The 25,532-nt window shown below is 38.5% G+C and overlaps 1 long non-coding RNA gene across 1 annotated transcript; it reads left to right on the top strand.

Annotated features, from left to right (window-relative positions):
- The first annotated feature begins 1,311 nt into the window (after positions 1-1,311).
- On the top strand, positions 1,312-23,622 carry LOC122231200. The gene is made up of 4 exons (XR_006208395.1): positions 1,312-1,589; positions 8,546-8,648; positions 22,342-22,463; positions 23,413-23,622. It is a non-coding gene; the product is annotated as an uncharacterized LOC122231200 (long non-coding RNA).
- The last annotated feature ends 1,910 nt before the right edge of the window (positions 23,623-25,532 follow it).

Here is a 25,532-nt window from a genome sequence, read left to right on the forward strand (position 1 = left end):
TTTCATCCTAAGTTAAGAAAACCATTTAAGCTTTTTATGGCTTTCCAAATTAAAACCTGGTCTTTCTCACCCAATAAATGCTTCCTCCTTGCATGCACCCTTTTCAGGATAAAGGCACCATAAATCTGGTATTAAACAAATAAAGCCATCTTCCACATGATGACTCAAAGACTGAGAAAAGCAAGATTCTGAGTCAGAGGAAGGATTTTAGCATTTTGTGGACAGATTTTTCTGTTTTGTTATTCAGCCTTGTGTAGGATTTAATGATCTGAATCGACTCTTTGTAAAACCCACGGATCCATCTACGCAAAGCAAAAATAAACAGACTTGTTAGAAAAGATCACAGCAATAGAAAGAACAGAGCACATGCGTGTCTGCCCGAGCATCACTGCAACTACATGATGGAAGATCTCCTGAGATTTCTAAGCCGAGAGAGAACGTGATTACCCAACACAACCCCCTGAAATTAATCACAAATGGCAAGTACTATCACCTTAATTATAACATGTCACTAATTTTCTTGCCAATATGCCTGGGTATCGTATAAATATTTTACTTATTAGAAGAAAACAAAGATGGCTTGCCCCTTTAATATCTCACAATGCAGTGGTAGGGCTGGCACCACTTTCAACATTTTGATTGTCCTTTTCTACAAATCATTTTTTTTTTTTATCATACCTGGCACTAGTGAGCTGCTCATTATTCTACATGTTTATTCAGTAATTTGCAAATCAGTTTGTGAACACTTACTGTGGGCCAGGCAAGATTTTAGGCACTGGGAGTACATCAACAAACAGCAAATGTCCTGCCTTTGTGGAGTTCATATTACACTGGACACAGTGAACAGGTGAATTGTCTTGTATGGTGTATAAGTGATAGGTTTTTTTAAGAAAAGCAAAAGCATGGCAAGAAAAGGCAAAAAGAGTTGTGGTCTCAGTTGTAGTATTAAAAAGGGTAATCAGGATGGGTTTCACTGAGAAGGTGGGATCTAAGTCAAAGTTTAGGAAAAGCAAGGTAATTAGTCAGGCACATCTGGGGTGTATGTTTCAGATCAGGGAAGAGAAAAAGCAAAGGATTTATAAAGGAAGGATGCCCAATAAGTTCACAGGTCAGGTAGGAGGCTAGTCTGAACTGTAGAAAGAGAGGGGAGTTGTTGAATAAAAGGACATCAGAGAAATAAAGGAGGCCAGATCACAAAGGCTGTGGATATAGCAAAAAGCCAAATCAAATTCATTAAACACAAATATTCATACGTTAGTATCTGCACCTAACTCCATTATTTTTTCCTAAGCAGGATATGCTCTCCTTAAAGCTACTATTGGTGGGAGGTAACAAAAACAACAACAACAAAAATACATCTGGGCTCCTATAATCTTGCATCAAACGCCCATACATCTTGCAAAACCTTCTGTTTATGACATCTATAACCATGGGACAGAGAAAATCATCATCTCAACAGAAGGGAAAACAAGCACACTGCTTTCTTCACTTCCTAACTGGACACTGGCAGGAGTTTTTAAACGTCCATGCTATGCTCTACATACAGCAAATGAAAATTCAAACATTAGATTAAAAGAGAATTGCCGCAGGTGGGTAGACTGAGTCTGGGGAAGTAGCCCCAATTCTAAAATCTCTTCAAATGAAAGAAAAGTACTTTTTAAAAAATTTTTTTCTTAAGTGGATTGGATGAGTGGTTGCCGTATGCCAAGTACTGTTTACATGTGTTCACATATTTATTCCCACCATAAGCCTAGAAGAAGTATACTATTATCTTCCACCATTTTATAGCGATAAAAACGGAGACACCAAAAAAAATCATAAAATTGCTCAAGTTGACACCATTAGTAAGCATCAGATCCAGGATTCGTTCCCTGTCAGCCCAATTCCACAGTCATTGTGGTTGTAGTTATCACATTATTTAAAAAACTAGAAGGTTTGAAAGAATTGTAAGGGATTTCTGAAAAGTATACAAAGAAGGGGCAACAGACATCTTTACCTCAGGATAGAGCAGTGAGGCAAGGAAAGGAGCCATGAATGGACAGCCACCTCCACAAGCAGGAAAAAAAAAAAACAAAAAAACAAAAAAAACTACCATTTATTCTCCAACCCACCCCACACCCAACATTCATATCATCACATACTCTTAGAGGCAAATAAATTCACCAGCATCAGAGCAGTTATATTCCAATCTAAAGAGGGGTAGGCAATCAAGAATTATCAAGCACTGGAAAAACAATACCTTGAAAATTATCAAACTCAATGCACAGGAACAAATAGGATGTGCAAGACCACAGAGCTAACAGAGCACACCAAAGATTTTTAAAGGGCTAAAATTATATTCTCCAATAATTAAGAGGCTGGTCATATCCATAAGACAAATATAGTTTTTATAGAAAAAAAATTAAGGGGGCTGGGGGTGGCATGGGGAATTTGGAATCATAAGCAAGATGGCTGCATTTCAAAGCTCAATAGCTGGGCTGGATGACAGAATGGACAAGGCTGATAAGCAAATTAGGGAGTTGAAGAAGGGAACAAAACCGTTGTCCCAGAGTACTAATGGTGAGAGGAAAATTTAGAGAAATGGAAAACTGACTCTTATCTCTCTCTTCACTGCCTCCCTCATACTGTTCATTACTCTCATTACTTGGATGTAGTCACTTTTCATATGACACTTTTCTAGTTCTTTTACTTTCCATTTGTGTATTTGTGCCTGCACACCTGTTTTATACATACAAAGAGTCATACTGTATCTATGTATTTTCTGGAATTTTCTCTTCATTAGTATATGACTAGAATTTTCAAATTCCACATCTTACTCTACGTATTTCTGTTATGAGACTTTTAAGTAGCATTCGTCAAAATACAAACCTAAAATATAGAATATATTGAAGATTTTGTATACATTTTCTCAACATAGATTTTTTTTCAAATTTATTCAAAACTTTAGCAACTCGAACTAGAAAATTCTATTCTGAATATGAGTTGCTAATCTGAGGAATAATGGCCACATGTCCCAACAGGGATTTACTTATTTATCTCCAATTAGTCTTAAAGTCTTAAAAAGATGTAAATTGCATGTATGTTTTTATTCACCTATTTGAATACTATTTTTGAGTGTAGTGTAGGTGGCTTGACAGTAATAAATTTTAAAAAATGATGCATGGCATTTTCTCTCTCAGAATTCACTACCTAGCCGAGGAAACATATTCAAATGACTATCATACAATTTTCTATGGGCATAAAAAGTTTGTACAAATTGCTATGGGAACACAGAAGAGAAAATTCTAGTAGTATAAAGAGATAGTAAGAGTCTGAACCAAACAAAGGAGCATTGTATTTACAAAGAAAACTTCAGTTTCCTTTTTAAGGTAGAATCAAGACAACATGGCCAACCACATGGACTGGGGAGAGGAGGCAGGGTTGAGATGAAGGTAACTCAGATATTACCCATGCAAAACACCTCCTTTCTGTTTCCATTAACTGAGATTAGGGGAATAAAAGCATACTGTATTGGTTTTAAAGGAGTGGGGCAATTGATGATTTTGGTTTTAAGCATATTGTTTTCTTGTGCTATAGGTCAACTAAATGGAGCAACTGTCTTATAGAGCAATAATATACTATGGGTTTCATTGTTTATATAGTAAAGATGCAAGAAAAATAAATGCCCATGACAAATATCATGAGATTGCTTATTCCATGTAAACCAGTGCTTTGTGAGGTGTGACTCTTTAAAAAGACATTCCGTGATTAATAAATTTAGAAATGCCCCAAGTTTGTGAGTTCAAGCCCCATATTGGGTTCTGTGCCCACAGCACACAGCCTGCTTTGTATCCTCTGTCTCCCTCTCTCTGCCCCTCCCCTGTTCACATGAATGCATCCCCCCCCAAAATAAATAAATGCTAAAAAAAAATTTAAAAAAAAGAAATGCCCCATGTATCCTTCTTGCATATATTCAATGAACATTAACGTAGTAAAGACTAAGAAATCTTGTAGCAGAGAAATTTGCTAAACCTACTTAATCACAGAGAGGGTCTCCTGCTTATTCTTGTTTTCCTAAGTACTGTTACATCCTCTAGAACAGGTTATTAGTAGAAGCTGAAAAATATTACAATATTCATCTTAAAGTACATAATGTTAAGTCCAGATACTGGATTTAATGGGACCCTTATTTACTCTTATGCATACATTGATGTTAAGTATCTTCTGCCTTCATAAGGTGCCTATAGGCATCTCAATGAAAACCTACAGGTATAAGATACCTTTTAATTAAAATCCTACCATGAACACTTGGAGTTACCTATGAAAAATTCTGGCTGTGAAAGTTAACCCTATTGAAATGCTGGGTCAAAAACTGGTTTTACATCACATTGCTGGCTGTGCCCAAAGCTCCTGATTACCTGTATGTAAGACAAAATAACCAGGGTCATTCAATTGGTATAGAGGCAATTGATCATTAAAATTAAAGCAACAATGTTAACTTTTCCAACCCGACAGGGCTACGTGAGCATCTGAGAGCTAAGCAACAACAAACGCCACCCTTCGACCTCTCAGTCTGAGATGACACCAGGCCGTGGCCAGTCCCTCCTGACTGCACCCTCTTCCACTGGCCCTCATGTCACTGTTAGCCCCTGGCACTGTGTGTACCCGAGGCCTCCAGTGTGATTTGTATGGGATATTCCCTTCTCACCCATCATTGTGCCTGTCCTCTTAAGTGTCCCTGTAGCCCCATCAGTGGCCAGACTGCAATAGCCTATAAGTCAGGCCTGCAAGATGTCTCTGAGCTAGAAATGACAGGAGGTCTGTGTAGGGCAGTCTGGTGGCCCACCCTTCTCCCTTTAGTCTGAAACATGCCCACAAAAGCACGGATGAGGGGGACATCCAGTGCCAAACACTGGTGATATTGGTTGCCACTTGAAGAACCTGGGCAATGAACTAGCAGATGACTGAACTTGAATCTGAGGTCAGAAGTGAGAAGCTCAGGGTGATGCAAAGCCACAGGGCAGGGAGCCGAACACACAGATGGTCTGCCAGCCTGGGACAAAAGGTAAAAGAATGAAGGTGATCAAGTTAACGGAGCTTGAGGAGAGGGTCTTCCCTTGGGGCTGCACATGTTTCCCTCACGAGGGGGTAGCACACAGGGCTAGGGGTCAGATGAGAGGTGTAGTAGCAATGTCATGTTTTCACACCAGACCCTTGACCAGTCAGGAAGGACGTTTATACAGGTGGTTCTAGTCTCAACTCTGGAGGCTTCAGGAGTCTCATGCATGGTGGTCTCACCAATGGGACATTAATCGAGAAACAAATAAAAAAAAACACATCATGATTGATAGTGAGGGGAATGCTCCTCCTGATGCTACAGGATAGAAAGTCAGTGCAACATTCATGGATTCTCTGGACCCCCTTTAACCACTAAATGTCTTGTGAAATAGGAGATTCATATGATTGCTAAATTGAAATATAATAAAATGTTTGGCCTTTACTCTTCGGGAGCAAATCATCCTCAGGGAGACGGTGTTCCTCTGCTCCTTCATGTGCATTTTACCCATCCAGCAATGTCTTTGGACAGTTAAGTCTGTCTAGTTCAGTTAGCATGCCCATTGGCTCTCAGACTAAACTGTGTTTGTATTTTCTGGTCTTGTCTGTATCACCTGTGAAGGAATTACTTAGTTTTCCAAATGCATTAATATTTTCTCTCATTTTTTAAACATATTTCTCAATACAGAAGCTAGGCAGAGAAGAAGGACATTATTTACTGTAGCCCTTCAATAATCCCCATAATTTTAGGAATGATTCAGGGATGTTGCTCTATGAAGGATCTCACAGAGATTTCTCTCCGAAAACTCAAATGGTTGGGTAGATATAGAAAATGACACTTCCTTTGTGCCAAGCAGTACCCTTAGCATGTTACAATATGTCATCCTTATAACCTACGGATGAGGGTAAAAATTATTAATACTGCCATTTGAAAAGAACTTGAGGCTCAGAGAGTTTCAATAACTGGTACCATGTCACGCAGCTTCTAAATTCCTTGCTCCACTGCCCAGGCTCTTCCCCATCTGTTAGTTGGAATTTTTATGAAAACTAAATGGCATACCTTCTCTCCCTGTGATGTTTAACCTAGCTGAGGTCTGTGCAAACCTGTAGGACATTGGATGTCTAGTGGTTTGGAATAGCTTAATAGTTAATGATGAAGGTTGCAAAGCCTTTCTAGCTTTACATACAAAGCTATATATAGCTCTGCCACCTTGGACAAATAACATATGGACTCTAAGTCTCCATTTTTTGGAGTACTCACCTCCATGAGGTGAAATGAGATGCTGCATGTAAAGTTTTTAGCACAGAGACTGGCATGTAGAAAGCATTTAATAAATCTGCTTGGTTCTCAAAGCCTGACAGTGAAGCCAGTGTGCATAGCTATATTTTCTCTAGTCCCTAGAGTAGATGGCATTGCTGATCTTCAATATGAGGAAATATGATGAAAATATTTCGTTTACTTGTCATGCCAATGTCACTGCTTAATATAACATGCATTTCTTGGTCACAGAACCACTTGTAATCATATCATGAAGCTTCATGCTTTGATGTCCAGCACAATGCACATGAAATTGTTATTGGTGGGCGGGTATGCCTCCGTTAAATAAAAATCAGATTTTTGTTTTTGAGAAATTCACTTACTCAAAGGTGCCTTTAGCTTATGCCTTCTGCTAGAAATGCTTTTTCCTGAGCCTTGCTCCTCCTTCTTCTGACTAACTCCCCAACTCCAGCCCCATATTCCAGAACAGTGGACCCTGAGTCCACTTGCACTGTGCTCATCCAGCACGTTTTCCTTTTGTCTTCATGTGTTCATCATAATTTGTTAGTCCCCCCCCAGGCCTAGAGTCATGTCTGTCGTGTCTGGCACTCTTTCCCCAGCATCGAGCACAGTTATAGGGACATAATAAATATTTGTCAAATTGAGTTGATTGAATATGGCCCACCTCATGTCAGAGAAATGATGGTAAGCCAACATGTGTAGGATCCTTACTTCATACTAGGCATTTTACAGACACGATTGCAATTCTTCTTTAACAATGCCATGTGATGCCCAATATTACCCACCCTCTACCCACAGAGGACACTAAAGCTTAGAGTGGCTAAGGGTCATGCCCTAAGTTTGTCAACTGCTTATTAACAACAAATTCTGCATTCAGAGCCCGATATGGTTTATTACAATGCCATGACTTTCACCACTATGTGATGAATGCAGCAAAACCAATGAAATACATTTTTCTCTGATAGGTAGGTAGGTAGGTAGGCAGGCAGAAAGATAAATGGATATAGATTTTCTTTTCTAGAACAAAACTTGTAACTCAGACATTTGAATAGCAAGATCACTTAATGTCACCCAATACTCTATTAGATCTTTTAAATAGCCAAGTGTACAAAGTTGTTGGCATGCTTTGGATGAAAACAAAACCCTTTTCCAGCACTATTACCCAACCCAGAAGGTTAATTCTGCTAATTCCTGTGAGCAGGCTCTAGCTCTTGACAGTGCTTTCCCTTTAGGACAATGGCTGTGATGATGCACCTGAATGTCTCATTCATTTGCAGAGAGTACAGGCTGCCTCCAGCACTAGCAGAACAGCACATTTCATTATCAAATAATATAGCAGGAAATGGAAAACATTTACTCTATCACCAAACTCACACCACGCCTCCCTGGGGTGTGTTGACTCCAAACCTTTGTCCAATCTGGCTTTTACAAATCAAACTGTGAGGAACCACTTCATCACCTAATCAACTCCACAACTGGAAACACTTTTCTGACACCCACAGCTAATTAACAGTAATAATAAAACTAATGTGGTGGTACTGATACTTTGGCCAAAACACAGACTAGTGTCACCAAATTAAGCTAAGCAGAAGCTTCCCACTACCTGCCCATCTTTCATCTCAATGACCGCCAATAAAAAATCATGAGCCTCACACTCCCCAGTTGTGATGCTTTTGCAGTCAATTTGCATAATGAACAGCAAAATTGAAATAAACACTAATTATGTACTGAATGGGATGTGGAGAGGTGATTCAAGTAATTTGACTGGCTAATCAACAGGAGATTATTTCTCAGCTATGACTTTATATACCAGAAATTTATTCTCTGTTAAAAATGCGTATCAAGTGGTCCAGTGGTTAGGAGAGTGGCCCCAATGAACATGGACATCGGGACATCACGGTTCACTGACTAACAGGCTGTGGATAACACGCTTACATTTCAGTGCTAGCTAACATTCATTGACCACCTATATGCTGCCTAGGCAATCCTCTAAGATATCCACAGAGTGCAACTAATTTATACATATAATCCTATCTTTAAAAAAATGAGATGGCAAAAGCACAAGAGAGTTTAAGTAACTTGGCTAACAGCTTACATTTGATGACCAGTAAATTCCCAAGTTGACCTAAAAGGCCTGGTTCCAAAATTCAGGCTTTCTGCTATTAAGTTAGGTTACCTTTCTCCATCTTTAAGTCCTTATGGCTGAATGTATGCATTCTCGGTTTGTTACAGGAAGACACCTGCCTCCAGGAATTGTATCTAATCATAATATCAACTTCATGACAATATTTGCTTTGGGAACCATCATCAACCAAATGACTAAGGTAAACTAAAGGTAAGATAGGTCCTTGCATTTGGCTACCACTTGATCCAGAAATACATGAATCCAAATTTAAAGTGCTTGGAAGACTAAGGGAATGTTCAATTATACATCTAGGCTGTTTCATTTCAGAAATGAAATGACTAAGAAAATCACTAAGATTTGTTTTCACTTGGCTACTGTGTGGTAGGGTAGTTCTTAGTGAAACCATCAGCAGAAATGCCCTCTAGCAGTTGCTGAAGCAGGGAAATCTTAGTTTCCTAAGCCAATGGCTATCATAGGAGTTAAATCCCTTCTCATCACTACAAACACCAGACCGCTGTTGAAATAAATTGGAGACAGAAGTTAAATGCCCCATATAACAATGCTCTATCCTGATACTTGACATGCATTATCACCATTCCTCACAAAGATATTATGAAATAGTATTATTATCTCTGTTTTGCAAACAGGAAAACGAACTCTGAGATGCTACCTAACTTGCTCAGTGTTAGAGCGTGGTTTCCAAGCCCTACTTATAAATCTTCTCCTAACAATCTCCAGATTAAGAGACTAAATTTTATCAATATATTCCTTATGCAATTTCTCCTTAATTCTTTAACATCCTTCCAGGTTGGAAGGCAAGCAATTAAAAAGAAAAGTCTCAAATTAAAACACAGCCTAAAAAAATTGCTAGACTCTGCCTTTTCTTCAAAGAGTTATATCCCATGATGACAGCAATTTCATTTAGTTCATCCACATGTAATTGCACACCAATCCATAGGAGGCCACTAGTATCATAAAATACCAGGCTTGTGCTATAACCCAATGACTTCATCACATATTTGCCCCCCATGATAAATCTATAACATATGCTGGACAGGAACACTGAATATAAGTAAATATCAAGAGATTATGTAAAATAATTTAAGGCCAACTCTCCAGTTAGAATATTGGGCTGCATATTATTTTATTTAGCATGATTCAATTTGATCCATTATATAGCATGATGAGGAAAAAAATCCTTTGGCATGATTTTTTTAATTAAAAATTATGTTCAACACCGAATGCAATTTACAGCAATAAATAGGACAAGATCATTGCCTTTAAAGAGATCCCAGATACCAGATAGCAATTGAAAAGTAGTAGGCTTTCTTATTTTTTATGTGACAAAAGTAAGTAAATAGTACACAGTTCAGTGTCCTTTCAATTCTATCTTAAAATGATTATAGGAAAAGAGGGCTAGATATTTCAAGGAAAATAAAACACTACATAAGACTTGAAAATGTTTTTTTTTCAGTTCATCCATAAATGGTCAAACAGAAGACATTTTTCTCATAATTTAATATGAGGTAATTCTATCCCATGAAAAACAGGTACACGTATCCCAAGGGGGGATCATTTCTGGAAGAAATATGATCAAGAATACACTCCACCTGGGTGATCTCAACCATCTTCATAACTTCAAATACCACATGCGCTCCTGACTCCTTAATTGATAACAAGTTTCAGCTTTTTGGCTTAATTTCCAAACCCATTTATACACTACATATTTTTATCTGCATGACCTACAAGTATGTAAAACTGCACAGAGTAAAACATTCTAAATGAAACTGTAAGAAAATAGTTTTATTAAGACTTAAGCTGGTGGGTTTACTTGACTAAAATTATGCACGCGCGCGCACACACACACACACACACACACACCACACACCCCAGTCTAGATGCTTCCAGTTACCAAAGGCAGTCTGAAAGGCCCCCTGCGGGCTTCCTTCCTGTTCTCATTTACAACACTGTGAAAACCCACAAATGATCACCAGGCCAGGTGCTGGGAAAAACACTTGTGGCATCTCACCCCATTATGTCCAATTCTGCCTAACACCCTCTTGAGGTACACTAAACTGCCATCTTACTGCCTGAAATGCATCCAGACCTGATACACAGAGGCAAAAGGCAGATGATGAAATCCCAACAACAGAGAAAAGGCACGAACAACTGCAATTACTCTGAAAATGACTCAAATTAGCCTGGTGTTAACAAAGGAGGGGTGAACCTGGTGTACAGCCTTACTTGCTCTCTGGAAACATAATTCAGAGAAATAACTCAATGTGCTAAGCTACAAAAAAGGCAATTTTGCATTCATGTTCTTAATCAAAAAATGTCTGAATGCCATCAAATCAATTTTCACGATCTGAAATAAAATCTCTGCCACATCTTAAATTGTACAACTCTAGCAAGCCCATAAAATATTGCTCTGTAATTCCCTCTCCTGACCTTTATATACCACAAGGCCATATGCTTCTGAGGAAGTTGCTGATTCCTCAGGACTGACCACAATCACAAAGCCATTCTGAGAAGGCTCATGCCCAGCTCTTTCCTCCAAAGGTCACTTCTCCAGAGAGGCTGTCCCTGCGAGGCGCAGTGCCCAGTAATCCATCCTGGGCCCCCATGCTGACAACATCAGATTCTTCCTGTTGTGCACTCACATAATCCCTGCAGTTTTCCTTTATTTGTTTCCAGCACTTATCCCATTTATTTTTCACTCACAGATTATGTTTGGGCTTATCTCATTAAAGGGCACCTGGGTGGCTCAGTCATTAAGCATCTGACATTAGCTCAGGTCATGATCTCAAGGTTCATGAATTTGAGTCCCACATTGGATGAGCTCAAACCCTTCTCTGGGTGAGCACGAGCCCTACTTCTGATGAGCTCCACTTCTCTCTCTCTCTCTCTTTCTCTCTCTTTCTCTGCCCCTCCTGGGATTCTCTCTCTGCCCCCGGCTCACTTGCACCCAGCCCTCTAGTGAAAAAAGAAAAAAAAAATCTCTCTCCCAAGGGCTACTGCGTGGCTCAGTCAGTTGAGCATTTGACTCCTGACTTCAGCTCAGGTCATGATCCCATGGACAGACCGCCCACATCCAGCTCCATGCTAAGCATGGGCCTGCTTAAGATTCTCTCTCTCCCTTTCTCTCTGTCCCTGTCCCCCACTCACACAATCTCTCTAAAAATAAAAATAAAAATAATCTCTCTCCTATAACCAGGATGTAAGCTTCATGCCTATAAAACTAATTCTGCTGTTTCTTTTTCTTCCCTGGTACATTTTTGAACCTAACAAAACGTGGCCTGAAAAGATGACTTATTCAATATATAGCTTCTACCATTATGGATATAATGATAGAATTATACCCATAGATATTATGGAGTATATCATACTCCAAGAGAATTAAGAGTCCCCAGGATAGTAAAATTGTATAATACAGAAGCTGCAGGACCCTAGATTTTTTTTTCAGATTCTTCATAGTATAAAGTAATATAAATTATAAATAATATTTTAAATAGACTAAGGCTGAAATGCTGAGATGGGTCCAGAAACCCAAGTTCTCCCAACTACTACTTAGAGGCAGACACTAGACATTTGGGATGCAGTTCCAGGGTGTTTTCTAAGATAGCATTCTGCTCTCTGATATATATGAAATACCTATGGTTCCTACAACTTTTCCAGAGTGGAAGAGTCTCTTGGGCACCATCCTGAATTGATTTTAAATGAACTAGTGGGGACAAATGGGAAAACTAGCTCCTTCTATGAGAAATGTTGAAATTTCAAATTAATATAGAATCATGAAGAGTCATCTTCTTTACTATGCAGTGATTGTATCGGACCAACTCACAGCTCTTTTTAGACTAGCAAACATGATTAAGTTGAAATTAAAAGCTATGGGTTTCAAAACTACCATTTCCACAATCCCTTCTCTGGAGGGAGGGGATCAATTTAAGTTTAAACGGAAGCTACCCTGAAATTTGGATGAGCACTTACATTTCCAGTCTCATTATTTATCACTCTACCACATTCACTGTTTCCATTGACTCTACAATTCCTGAAAAGGACCAGCCATATTCTATTTTAGATCTTTTCCTGAAATTTTTACCCGAAATAACTGTGTCTCTTTATTTGTCTAGGTAGTTCACGCTCATCCTTTAAAACACAAATTGAAAATCACTTTACTACAAAGAACCTCCTACTTTCTCTAGACAGAATTAGTGGCTCTAACTCCAGTGCATGGCTTAATGTTAAAGGTTTTTATTTTTATTTAATAATCATGCCAGAGGATTTTTCGGTATTCTTATGAAGTGAGCCAAACCAATATGAATAAAGGAAAGTCTATTTTCAGAAAATGTCCAAATTTTAAAATTCACAATTGCTGACATAAATATTTCTTTGAAATCACAACCTTTTGCATGCTTAAATGCTTATGAATAGTGGGTCATAGCTAATCATTGATTTATGAACTATAGAATACCTGAGCATCTCATCGATATTATTTATTCCCAAAAGATGACAAGCAAAACTAAATTGACAATTTTGCCTTGCTTATGGTAGGCACCAAAAAAAAAAAAAAAAAAAAAAAAAAAGGTTCTGAATGAAGCGGCAAAGAAACATCATAATAGCAGCATCATAATTGAACTCATTTTGTGGACTGAGTTTATCAAGTTATTTATGTATGAGCTATGCAATATGGATAAGCTTATCACTTAAGGTCCCTTGAAAATAATTAAATAGGAAGAATAGTTTATCTGCAGTGAAAATTCTACATTTTATTTCCTGGCTACTGATTCAAATGACAGAATAAAATAAAGATGCAAATATACTTCCTTATAGAAGTCACAGCTTAAAAATAGTAGACCATTAAGTTTTCTATCCTTGGAGAGTGAATATGTAATTTCTCTTCTAACTGTTCCAGTCTTTGGTATAAGAAGAAGAATAAACCAAAATGTAGGTATTGTTCTGGACTCCCCAATTCAGTGTTGGTTGCCTGCAATCAAATCTGATTTGGGTAATTTTTTACCTCCTTTGTTTCTTAGAATTATGTGGTCATGACATTTGCTGTCATAATGAATTTTCTTACCAACTAAATAAGGCCATTCAGTGATATGCCCAATTGCATTTTATCATAGAGTACATACTTTCAGGGTGATCTCATCTACAGCTATGGACTAAATTATCATCTATATCCTATATCTATGTCCTAATGCTTCAGAGATCTGTACTTTGGGCTTAAGCCTCTCCCCTGGGCTCCAACTTTAGAACCTATAGAGCCAACCTATACCTTGACTTGGATTTTGGACAGGCATCTAACCCAACATGTCTAAAACTGAACTAATTATCCCTCAGAGTCTCAAAGACTATATTCTCTTTTCAATGTTCTGCATCCTGCTGAATGTATGCAGTTACACAAGCCAGAAATTTGAGAATTCATTAATGCCTTTCTTCTTTTGTATCCTAATATCCTATCAGTCACCAAATTCTGTTGGTTCTACTGGCCAAATATATTTTGAATCTGTCCTACAGTGAATCTGTCACTACAGCCAAAGTATTCTTACAAAAACCCAAGTCACTATATTAAATACTTGTTAATGGTTCTTTCATTATTCCCAAGAGTTTAGATTATTCTCTAGGAATGAACAATTCCCAAATGCCAGGGGCTTAACCAAATAAAACGTTACTTTGTATGCAAACTACATATCAATTGTAGATTAGTAGGGAAGTTTCCCTTGTCAATGTCACTCAGGGATACAGGCTGATAGGCCCTCAGTGTTCACTGCATCCGTGCAGCAGTAGGGCAGACTCTTAAGTACAGCTGACCCTTGAATAAGGGGGGGGTTAGAAGCACTGATCCCCTCATGCCATCAAAAGTCCACATATAACTTTTGATTCCACATATAACTTTTGATAACTGAACTACTAATAACCCACTGTTGACTTCAAACCTTGCTAATAACATAATCAAATAACACATATTGTGTATGTTATATGTATTATGTACTGTATTCTTAGAATAAAGTAAGCTAGAGAAAAGAAAATGTTATTAGGAATATCATAATGAAGAGAGAATACCCTTATGGCACTGTACCAGATATGGAAACAAACAAACAAACAACACACAGTTCAAACCCCTGTTGTTCAAGGGGCAACTGTTCTGGCTCCTAAATAAGGCGTCTGCCTTGATGCGAAGCATGGCACTTTCACGCACATTTAACTGACTAGAGCAAGTCAATGGCCACCCCTAATTTCAAATGGGGTAATGGAAGTAAATCTTCTCAAATGCTAAAGAAAGAATATTTGTGGATGCAGGTACTGGTGGAGTGAGCCCCCATATTTTGGGGAAGAAAATTTAGGTAGAGGAAACAGCAAGTCCCCTGAGGAGGGGCCATATTTGACTTCTACCAAGGAGGGTGGTGTGGCTAGGTAAGAGAGAGTAAGTAGCAAGAGAGGAGTCTGTGTTCACTGTAGGGGGTCACCTGGTGCCAAAAGGATAAATTGTAGTTGTGTGGAAGTATTTTTTTGACTAACCTAAGACAAAATCAAAATGTGCTCTATTTAATAAAGAGGGAGATCTTGCTTTCCCTACCTATGAGTCCTGAGCTGTCTAGTTTGGTATTTGCTTTGGCACCTCTAAAGAAGACAATAATATAATTCCTGCTGGCCTGCTGAGGTCTTCATATGGTTACAAGCAAACATGGTGGAACTCAATGTTCTATACTGTCATCTGTCTGCATATGTGCTCCTTCCTCCCTGTCTTTACCACTGGATGGATATTTTGATACTTAAGTGAGTGATGTACAGAATCAGGGCCTTAATTTGAATGAGTCAAATCACTAATGATATGAAATGTTGATTCCCTTGCAATCAAAAGTAAGTTCCATCCCAGGCCCTCAAACTCAAACTAGAAATTCCAATTTGAGCACAATGATAATGACTTCCATTTATATAGTCACATTTCTCTAGAAGTATTCCAAAGTGCCTTAACAATTATATATAGGCAATCACATCGCCCATCACTAAAACACAGTCATGTCTAGGGGGAAAATGCAGTCACTGTTTAATAACAAACAGTAACATAGCAAGAAATAAAGAAAAACAGTTTAGCAAATGCCACCACTAAATGTGAGGAATGGGAAAGAGGGTAGCTCAAGGAGCCAGATGTACCACAAACTGGGAATAAGTCAGGATATGTGGGTTTAAAGCTTGCATTTCTGCAGAATGGGTGCTCTCATGGTGGTGTTCAGTATTAAGTCTTCCAGTGTTACCCATCCCATTATACCACTGAAGCTGGCCCATAAGATATCTATCTGCCTTAGATTCAGCAGGGAAATTAATAAATGTTCTGATTCAGGGGACCCATATCAGACTTTCTAAGTCAAATTGCTCAAGAGGAAGACCCAGGAATCTGGTTTTAGTTGTTGTTGCTGTTTTTGTTGTTTTGGTTTTTTGTTTGTTTGTTTTTAACTGTTGTTTATAAACTTCCTACATAATCTACATGTACAGGGGTTGACAGATGAACACCACTGGTCCAACTAGGATGGAGAACTGAATTCATGGCCCTGAAACACGCACAGTGAGGAATGAGACAGATCATGTAAACATGGGCTTTTAGGAGCAGAAGCAATTCCCAAGGCCTTTTATCCTTGGGTAGATGTGGTTAAAGCCCTGGAGTTTAGTTCTCTGTGAACTGCAAAACCATTCAGGGTACAAATCCAGTTCGCAGATGACAAAGATGTTAGAGTTTGTGTGATCTAACACTCAATGTACAAAATTGGAAACTGTGGAGAAGAGGTCACATGACTCGGCTAAACCCATAACAGGAGCTTTAGATACATTATAATGGCCTTTTCACTAAAGCAATACATTTGTGGCCTGAGGGTCTGATCTGGAAATGCCAACTGGACTGGGGTTGTGTCCAGTAATTTCCTTATTTCCTTTCATTACCTCCTTAGTTCACCCCAACAACAGTCTTCTACCTCCTTACTTTCCTATCATTTTGATTCCTTTCTCTTCTGCCTCTTCCCTCACATTCACTTAAAAGCCATACACTTGGTCCCTGCTTCACTTTGATAAGTTTTGAGCACTTCCAGGGAATAGGTAGGCAATGATGTTCTACAATGCAAAGAATATGACTTCTGAAATCTAGAGAACTAAGCTCCAGTCACAATTGTGACATTAATTACCTTTATGGCATGCATACCATTCATTCATTGGAAAATGATTTACCAAACATCTACTATACCTGTGGCACTGCTAGGGGCTGGGAAGAACACAGTCATGTTTTCTTCTCTCCTAGACATAGCAGTCAATGAAAAAAAACAGACATTAAACAATGAATTAAATTAGCAACTATGATAAGAGATGTATAGGAAGAGTAAGGGCTGCTGTAGGACAAGCTTATCTATATAGGACAGGAAATCTAGGCAGGGGGGTCGGGACAATCTTCCTCATGGAAATGATAGTGAAGTGGAGGCGTAAACACTGATTAAGAATCAGCCAGATGGAGGGGGAGCATGAAAGAATTCTGTGGATAGATCTAAAAGGACATGCAAACTTCCTGAGGTGGGAAATGAACTGAAAGATCAGTATGACTAGAGCTTGAGCAAGAAAGGGGCAGGAACCCCAAAAAGAAGTGTGTGGCCAGCTCATGATACTGTAGGTATTACTGAGTAAGATGGACAGAATATGACCTGCTACCAGGTTAATGCTGACATAACATGAGGAAGCTTTTGAGAAAAGAATTTAAGAGAAGCCAAAATAATTTTAACAGCTATTCAAACAAAAAGCATTTTAAAAAAATGATAGATTTCATGTATAAACTTGCTGTTTCCTCCCCACCTCTAGAAAAAGTAACTTTGAATACAAGGTCTCCAGCAGAAAAAGACTAACTCCCATTTAAAACAAATGAGTATGACAGATCCTTTGCTTCCATCCTCCCTTCCCAATCAGAAGCAAAATTTGAATTCGGGTGTGCGTATGTGTGGTTTGTATATGTGAGTGCTTGATCTACAATGCCATTGACAAGGCTGTAAAAATGACTAGACACTACTGATGACTGAAATCACTCAAGGGCTGAGCTGGCATCTTACAGTATCACAATTTTCCCACATTCCACAGGAACACAGTCCATGCACAGATCCTTGATCCGATGGCTAATTATTATCCTCATTATGCGACAGCTTCTGCTGTCAGAAAATGCCTACAACAAGAGTTAAAAAGGTGGTGCAATAATCACCTTCCTGTTTGATAAATTCAGAGGCAATGAGAAAAAATAATGGCTAGACCTCAGCTCAGCATCCTCATGAGTTAGTCATCATCAGCAAGACATGTTCTTCTTCAGACTCCGCTATCAGTCTTCTTCTTTGCAAGAACTGTTAAGAATGTTGGTCATTAATAAATTACAAATTTTAGTACCTGGATAATTAACTGTTTCCCCACTCAATGAGCAAAGTAACTTCCCCTTCCCATTCCAAATGTTTTCCTCTTTGACTTTGGCCATATGAAAAGCAAGACATATACCTTCTTATTGTCCATTGGTAGGATTCTTCAGATTTCTACCCTTACCTTCTCTCCTCCAGCCACATACAGACAACCTTGCTGAAATAAGCTTTAGCATTTTTCGGGATTCTTTTTATAAATAATGAATTTGGAGGAAAGGAAATCTGATGCATATTGAAAGAGGGATCTCTGAAAGATCTCAGAAAAGACAAAGGCACAAAAAGCTATACTCTCAGTGTTCATCTGCTTCTCTGAACTACCATAATTTTCACTAAATAACCCTCAGAAAATAAATTTCCCTAAACTCAAGAACAAACTGCTGCCATATAGCATTTCTGAGCTCTGTTTGGCTCCTTTAGGAAAGTATTCTTGGTATTAACCTACTAATTTAGAAAGAGAAACACTGAGCTTATCAGTTAAATTCTGAGGATCAATACTTGGCCTTAATAATAGATACCCTCAGAGTATTACAGTAAATTGGTAGTAAAACAAAAGAGAGTTAACTTAATATTTATGCAGTTCTGCTTGAGCCATGACTCACAAATGAGCTACCACATTCTGACCCCTTTCCCTCCTTTTCTAAGATCATCATTCACTAATGAGGTAAATGCATAATACTAACCAATCACTATCACTTAGCTGCTTTGCTGTTGTTCAAAGCAAGTTTATTTCTATTAGACTTTTATCTACCCTGTAGACAAGCCCATTTAGCATGTTAATGAATTTCCTTAAAAAGAGCCTTTACTTTAATATTCTTTCCCTTTGAGCTACTACCTGAAAAACCACTCTAGCAGCTATTAGAACTTGTCAAAGAAGTTTACACAGTGATGGTTTTAGTATGAGTGTAACCATCTTCCCTCCAAGTCCACAATCCCAAAGGCTCAACACTTACTTACTTCTGATATGCTAAGTATTTTCAAATAATATTGCTACTTAATAAGTCATGCTGAAAACCCATTTAAAGCAATGATTCTCATAGACCAAAAAGACTGAACGAGCATCTGATAGAGAAGAAGGGGCTAACTGATACTACTCATATCACCCAGCTGACTCACAGTCATCACAATTCCTTTGTAAACTTAACCATGAAAGGAATATCTGGTTGTGTTCATTCATCCAATCTTATAGTAAAAAGACCCCAAACCACAAGACTTTAGAGATGAACTTTCATTAGAGACACAGAAAGTTGAATCTCTCTAATTTCAGGTAGTATAAATACATATAGCACTGTTTTCTAACACATATAGTATGCATCAAAGTGAGAAATTACCACATCCTCAAGTCAAAAAAACCCAGGTTTAAAACCTGACTCTAGCTACTACCTTAAGTGCATGGTCTTAAGTAAGCAACCTAATCTTTCTGGGCCACCATTTCTTTATCTGTACATTATTGAAAACAATAGTGTCTTCCATGGTTCAAAGTATTATGGAAGTGAAGGTATCCTGGAAGGATTTCTTGAGTTTCTAATTAGACGTTGAGTAAGTTAGTTGAGCCATTTATTGTGATTTCAAAAAGTCCTTGTTGGGGGCGCCTGGGTGGCGCAGTCGGTTGGGCGTCCGACTTCAGCCAGGTCACGATCTCGCGGTCCGTGAGTTCGAGCCCCGCGTCAGGCTCTGGGCTGATGGCTCAGAGCCTGGAGCCTGTTTCCGATTCTGTGTCTCCCTCTCTCTCTGCCCCTCCCCCGTTCATGCTCTGTCTCTCTCTGTCCCAAAAATAAATAAATGCTGAAAAAAAAAAATAGTGAAATGACTTATTAAAAAAAAAAAAAAGTCCTTGTTGTGTACAACGCAGATATAATTTTCTATTGCCTGACAATTTCAAAATATGCTCAGCAACACTGACTCCCAAGATGTATTTTTGTATCATTATTCACAGAACATTACAAATTTCATATTTTTCAGCAAGGGGATCAATTCCAACATGGGAAAGACCTTGTGAGTTACAGGAACCAAGAGAATTCCAGTGCAACTGGAATGCATGGAGAAAAGCATAAGCGACAGGAACTATGTTTGGAGAGTGGGGTAGAGGACAAGATCACATGGTGTCTGCCAGCCATGATAAGCAGATTGGATTTATGTGCAAAGAGAAGGTTTAAGTGGAAGAATGATGTGATCTCATTTACATTTTTTAAATTTGGCTGCAGTGTTAAGATTGCAGCAGAAAGCTTAAACAGACAAAGAATCGAGGAAAGGAAACCCAGTAGGAAGTTATTTTAATTAAGATAATGACCCGTACCAAGGTGGTGGTGAGGGATGAAGAGAAATGGACAGACACAAGGTATATTTTGAAATTAGAACAAGAAGAGGATAAAAGAAGGGGGTTAGAAAAAAAGTGAAACCGGTAACTAGGAAATAAACTCCCAGGATAACACTTTTTTTTCCAACCTTGGATCTATTTCAGTTGTACCCAGCTAGCTCATGTTTCACTTCTCTAGAGTCACAAAGCAGCCCCATGGCTCCACACTAATGTGCTCCTTCTCTGAATGGCTCTAGTATTTAATGCTGGCCTCACTCAAGGCCTGTTTGTGACAGGTTAGGGAGCACTGCAGCTAACCAGTTCTTGAGTCTATTGTCCTATAATTACATTGCAAACAACAGAAAGTGGGGACCTTACAACCACGTATGAACATAGGTTCTGTACACTTGTAAAAACTGACATTGAGAATGATCTGTGTGGTCCTGATTCAATGCCGCTGACACTTTCGCAAGAGCACTCACTTTACATATTGTATTTATTTTTACATAAACGAGAAGGATATTATCCTCTCACCTTGCCCACTTGTCCCCTCTCTGACCCCAGGAGCCCCAGGTGGAGAGCAAGAGGAGTCAAGGACCAGAAAGGTGAAACACAAACTCACTCGTGAAATGTAAACAGCTTCATCTGCTAATGGCCATGAAAGCCTTATAATTAAGGCAAAGTGCTAAAGTAAACAGACAATTAGCTTGTCCTTTTGGGGTGTAAACACGAAGAGAATCCAAACATTTACTGCAAGAACTCAGTAGATAGAGAACGCCTTTGGGCAGGGTATTATTCATCTTGTTTATCGTTGTAACAGCACAGTGCCAGGTGCTTAACATACTAAGTTTGTGGGAATGAATGAAGCAAGGAATGAATGAATGTCCTCCTCCGCTGTATTTATCATGGCCTAAGAACTGTGCAGATAGATTTCCTTGTCTGCACCGTTGTCGATGCATTGGCTAAACAACTTTAAAATGATGTATGCCTGACTGAGTGCATTTGTGTTGGTCCACACTTGCATACACAAAAATATATCAGCAAACCAGAAGCTCGATGTTTAAAATCTGAAATGATGTGGCACTGGTTTGGCTGTAGTTTATTTTCAAACATGCTGCATCTGCAGAATGTTGGGTAATGATGATGAAAGCCCTTTCAGAATAATTACAATCCAATCATTTAGCACCGAGCCCCTTCTGAAGCTCACTGTCACTTGCTCAGTGCCTCAGAAATTAACGTCTCTTGCCACGGTGAAGAAAGTACTGCAGCAGTAACTTACTGGTGTATATTCCAATAATGAGAATTTGAATGATGAAGTGTGATAGCATCAGCTGGCCTTGGCTCATCTGTCTTAATAATTGATCATTGTAATCTGTCTTAACCCCTCCCTGGCCTCTCTTTCCCCAGCTATTTTCTCCTTCAGGGCAAAGTGGTTTTATTCTCCAATCTGTACAAATTTATCTTAATAGTGCCTTATTCATTTCAAGAATATTGGTTTGCACTTAGTCTCACACATTATTTTTATTTTAAATTAGGGTAGACATAGCTAAACCACAGTTCCTTAGACCCTCAGTTTGCCTGGAATTTTCTCTAAGTTACACTGAGTGCCAAGAGCCTCTTACGGACTCCTTTATTTATGACATGCAAAACGTCTTCTGCTCTTTCACTGACCTCAGAGTTGACCAATTGTAGCAGAAGTCTCTTGGCCTGATAAAACATAGTCCTTTCTACCCTGCTACAAATTTAGCTAAATCCATCTGTTTTCCAGCCTATTGGTCATTCCTCAATGGAAGTATAAAGGAAAAGAAAATACCAATCCCTATCACGAACTATGTAGGGATGCCTTCAAACTGTGAATAAGCCAGACTTAATAAAGAACTTGGCAAAAATTCTTGGTCATGCTAACCAGAGGGTGGTCGCAGAGGAGGTATAAGAGGGTTGTTTGTAAACTGAGTTCTGCATTTTAAACCTTAAGGAGCTGCTGCATTGAACTTGGGGAGCTTTGGAACGGCTAGTAGACAAGAGGAGTCCTGGAATAGTCCCACCTACCTTCTGCATAAAGCACATAAGCTCTGCCTCTATCCATTTCCCTTCTTAATGCTTAAAATATGTTTAAAAAGGGTTCTGCAGCTCAAAATATGTAATCATTTGTCTGGGGAACAAACCCTGATTTTAGAATCAAGTACACAAGTTCAAGCCTTCTATGGCATCACCTCGATGTCTGACTTTGGAAACTACATCTAACACCAGTATGAAAGGAAGATGTTAACCCCCAATGGCATAGCCGAGTCTAAGAAGGTAAGTAAAATTTGCTTGAGATATATATATATGTGTATATATATATATATATATATATATATACACACACACATATATATACATATATATGTATAGATATATATGTGTGTGTGTATATATATATATATATATGTATATGTATGCATACACACACACACACACACACACACACACACACATACATATGACTCAGATCCTTGACAGTCATTATTCCCTCAAACTTCAAATAGCTACATGGAGCTTCATTCATTTTATTCACATTTCTACTTCAGTATCAATTTATCAGAGGACTTTCATGGACATTCATCTGAAATAGCACTATCCCATGAGCCTTTGGTTATTTAGCTTGATTTATTTACCTCCATAGCACCTGACTTGCTGCACATTAATATTTGTTATTGGTTCATTGTTGTCTTCTCACACTTTCATGTAAGCTCCGGGAGGTCAGGGACTTGTCCTTTTTATTGCTTTATTACAAAACTGGAATAGTGCCTAGCACATAATAGACATTCAATATATATTCACTGAATGAATGAATATCTCTTATTCCAAAAATTTTATGTGGGGTTTATTACCAAATAAATGAAAAAGAGGGAAAAAGGGGTTTTAACATCTTGAGCAGTCCTGGATTCTAGTGCCACTGTTTTTAGAGCATTAAACTAACACTTGGTTAATCAATTCATCTCTCTGGACCTTTTTGGACATACTCACATCAAGGGAATTTGGGTGCTGAGATTATATGATTAAGATTATATAGAAATAAATCCCATTATCCTTTCCTTCTGGTTTTCACATCCTGTTTAATCCCCTTGAAAGTGGGTGAAACCTGTGATTTGCTTCTCATCCATAGTATGTAGCAAAAATGACAGAATATACATAACTACATCACAGGAGATCATAGTAACCATCTTGCTGGGGGACCCTCCCCCCCTTCCTTGCTGGCTTTAAGGATACAAATGACCTCTTTGGGAAAGCTCATGTGACAAGGAATTCACAGCTGCCTTCAGAGCTACAGATAGCAAAGAAGGAGACCTTCTGTCCCACATCCCACAAGAAACTGGATGCTACAATCATCCATGTGAGTTTGGAAAGGACTCTTCGCCAATTGATCCTCATATGAGACTTCAACCCCAGCAAAGACCTTGACAGCAGACTTTTAAGAAACCATCCTCAAGAAAGAGATCCAGTTAAGTCATGCTGGACTTCAAACCCACAAAAACTATGTATAATAAATGTGTATTGTTTTCAGTCACTACGTTTAGAGTAATGTTGTTATGCAACAATAGATAACTGACATAGATACAAAATATTCTCTTTGCCATAATGGCGGGTTTATCAAATGTACTGAGCCTGACACCAATGAAGAGAAGGACCTAACAATGCCTCTCCCATCAGGTTTCCAATTTAGATCACTGAGGAAGTAAGCTTCCTTAAGACACACACACAAATAACTGATGTTTCCCTTATCTACATTATCCCCACTTGATAACTGCAGAATGGGCAAAGATGTATTTCAGACATAGTTTCTCTTTTGCTTTTCTATTTTTTTTCTAACAGGCCCCTCCATCCCTCCTCTCTCAACTTCATTTCCCCAGATATCAATCCTTCATCATTTTTTCTTGTTAGGTTAGCAAAACAAATCACATTGTGTGAACATGCCCTTTGCAAACTGCTCAACAATGTAAACACTACTTAAATTATCCTTGTCAGAACTTGGCCTGGTCTTTTCAAAAATGCTGGCTTGACAAAATATAAACCAATAAGTAATCAGAATCTAGCCATTGAGAAAGGTGCCATTAATTAGTCCAAAGATGAAACTATTTTAAAACATCAGAATTATTAGCACTCCACACAGTGTCAATTCTCTCTATGGCTTGACAAGTAGGGCATGTTTCAGAAACTCACAGCACATAAAGAAGATAGGCAGCCAGAAGATTTGCAGTTGTCTTCCTCTCTTTGACTTCAGGAAACTTCTCCGGATAAAGACATTTTTCCCCAAAAAATAAAACACATAAAACTTAATAATAGCAAGATGATAGAGATACATATAGGCTTAGAGACACATATCTATTTTATACTTCCATGAAGTCAGAGGTAAAATAATAGAATAACATCAGAAACATAGCTTTATATGAAATGGAAGGGAGGGGTGCCTGGGTGGCTCAGTCTGTTAAGCATCCGACTTTGGCTCAGGTCATGATCTCATGGTTCATGAGTCTGAGCCCTGTGTCAGGCTCTGTGCTGGCAGCTTAGAGACTGGAGCCTGCTTTGGATTCTGTGTCTCCCTTTCTCTCTCTCTGCCCCTCCCCCACTCACATTTTGTCTCCCTCTCCCTCTCTCAAAATAAACATTAAAAACAACAACAACAACAACAAAAGAAATGGAAGGGAGCCTTAGATGGACAATGAACTAAACAAGTTGTCTAAAAGTATAAAGGGAGCAATGTTTGTTTTGTTTACAAATCAATAAATCCTTTCTAGCGTCTTCCTATAAGTTAGAGTGTACACAGCATTAGAGTAGGAAATGCATCACATGTAGTAAATACCAAGCTGACTCTCTGTGTCAAGCCTGACTTAACCAATTCAACAGTTATTTGTTTGAGGAGGAAGACAGAGGAAGAGAGTCTCACCTACTTTCTGCTCAGGGACTCCTTCCTGATAAAAAAATCATTGATGAGCTAGTTCTTTGATCCTTCTTTCATCCTTTGAAATCTTTTGAAATGTATCCTAATCTGTTGCTTTCTTTGCTTATCCATGTTTCTTAGAATGGGCAATTCCAGCAGTTTTGTGTTCTAATCCCAGTTTTGCTAACACTTTATAATTTATTTAGACCTGCTAACGTCTCCAAGGTTCAGCTTCCTAACCTTTTTATGAAAGTCCTTAAATTAGATAAGATAATGCTAACTTCCGTAACAGAAGTTCCCTAAGACTCTCAGCAGCTTAACGAAATAAGTTTTATTTTTGTTTACCTAATAGTTGATTATGGTGTTTGGTGGATCCATTTTTATACATGACTCTGTTATTAAGTTCCTTTTATTTTGTATTTCTACCATCTCCTAGAGCCTCAGCT

The sequence above is a fragment of the Panthera tigris genome, chromosome D1 (genome assembly GCF_018350195.1).
Source record: "Panthera tigris isolate Pti1 chromosome D1, P.tigris_Pti1_mat1.1, whole genome shotgun sequence".
NCBI lineage: Eukaryota > Metazoa > Chordata > Mammalia > Carnivora > Felidae > Panthera > Panthera tigris.